This window comes from Aotus nancymaae, unplaced genomic scaffold (assembly GCF_030222135.1).
Source record: "Aotus nancymaae isolate 86718 unplaced genomic scaffold, 86718_ANA_hifiasm-v0.15.2.pri h1tg000018l, whole genome shotgun sequence".
Classification (NCBI taxonomy): Eukaryota; Metazoa; Chordata; class Mammalia; order Primates; family Aotidae; genus Aotus; species Aotus nancymaae.
Genome location: NW_026988430.1, coordinates 866921 through 868912, shown reverse-complemented (window position 1 = coordinate 868912; position 1992 = coordinate 866921). Strand labels below are relative to the sequence as shown.

The 1992-nt window shown below is 33.3% G+C and overlaps 1 pseudogene; it reads left to right on the top strand.

Moving 5' to 3' along the window:
• Positions 1-766: 766 nt before the first annotated feature.
• LOC105714456 (olfactory receptor 5K4-like) lies at positions 767-1599 on the top strand (annotated as a pseudogene).
• Positions 1600-1992: the final 393 nt, after the last annotated feature.

Sequence of the window (1992 nt, the reverse complement as noted above, 5' to 3'; positions counted from 1 at the left end):
CCGACGGCTGTGGGAAAAGAAACTCGGTGACTGGGTGCGGGGGAGGCATCAAAAAAAAAAAAAAAAAAAAAAAAAAGACTAGAGACAAAGTATTAAGATAAGTGAGTAATTAAGAATAATAACTCATTGGGAAATTTGTCACACCATGATTGGAATAGTATCTAGAATATGTTTAAATGAACATAAAAATGGTATCCAATTAAATTATTAGGAACACCTGTAGATGTTTCATATTCTTATCCTCTCTAAAAAGATGAGTAGATATTTCTTAAAATATGTGTTGGTGACCTTATGTGGAAAGGGTTACTAAGCTAGCAAAAAGCATTCTGCAAACTTACTGTGTTTCTGTGCAATTTTTAAAATTTAAACATTTAAAATGTCCAAAGAGTAATTCATTTTAAACATCACATTGATCCAATAAGAAATCATTTAAAACTTGTTTATTTTTTTCCTGTAGGAAAAGATACCATAAGAAAATGTCTTTTAATTTTGGAAATGGAAAATTATATATACTGACCATACATTTTACATCAGCATAGGGTAATTCATGCAGATAAAGCATTCCTGCTCTAAGAATTCAAACAGATATTTTCAGGCAAGCCCTATGTACACAATCCATGTTACACTTTTTCTCACTTGACCGACAGTGAGTGTGCTAGTGTTCAGGAGATGGCACAGGATGATTTGAAGAAGACATTCTTCCCTTTTGTATATAGAGAAATTAGAGCATGAGAATTAGAAACACTCTGCTTTAGAGTCTCAATTAATGGTGTTCTCTGCCATCTATCTGGTCACCATGGTGTGGAATCTTGGTCTGGTGGCATTAATTTATGTAAAGCGTTGCCTTCACACACCAATGTACATCTTTCTGGGCAACCTAGCTGTGATAGATTCCTGCTGTTCCTGTGCTGTTACCCCCAAGATGTTAGAGAATTTCTTTTCTGAGGATAGAATTATTTCCCTGTATGAATGTATGGCACAATTTTATTTTCTTTGTCTTGCTGAAACCACAGACTGCTTTCTTCTGGTGGCAATGGCCTATGACCACTATGTGGCCATATGCAGCCCACTGCAGTACCACACCATTATGTCCAAGACACTCTGCATACTGATGACTGCAGGGACCTTCATAGCTGGACACCTGCATTCCATGATTCATGTAGGGTTTCTATTAAGTTTAACTTTCTGCAAGTCTAATAAAATTGACCACTTTTTTGTGATATTCTTCCACTGTATAGACTCTCCTGTACTTAGATTCTTTTATCAATGAACTAATGATATATATATCTTTTCAATACCAATTCAAATCTGTACCATTGCTACTGTCTTGATCTCATATCTCTACATTCTTCTGGCTATTTTCAAAATGAAATACAGAGAGGGAAGAGGTAAAGAGCTTTCTATCTGTGTATCCCATTTTTTCTCTGTCTCAATATTTTACATTTGTCTTCTCATGCATATTCGACATTTGAAGGAGATAAAGATATACCAGTGGCAATATTTTATACAATAGCAATCTCAATACTAAGCCCTTTTATTTAGATTCGGAGACATAAGGAGATAATAAATGTTCTGAAAAAAAACTGTGCAGAATTATAACATTCTTAAACAAACTTGCTCTATAGCAAATTTATTTTTAAATTTTTAAAAATGCTTTCATATTTAGGGAACATAAAAAAATTAATATGTGATATTACACAAAATATAAGCCTCTAAATCATTAGGCTATGTCTGTTTAAAAATTATATTAATGGAATTTCAAAATTGTTTGACAAACCTTTATCCAAATTCCACAACCAGAATAAATCAGGGGAAACTCACTGGCAACTGTTATTACTACCTTTCATGACTCACGGAGTTGTCAGAGAGTATTATCCCAAACCTCAATTAATCAACAAAGCATGAAAGTTAAATGTTTAAATGTGTAGAAGAGTCTTATTTGATTAATGTTTCCTAGTTAATGGAAGACATTATATCCAATTCTATGTAGAG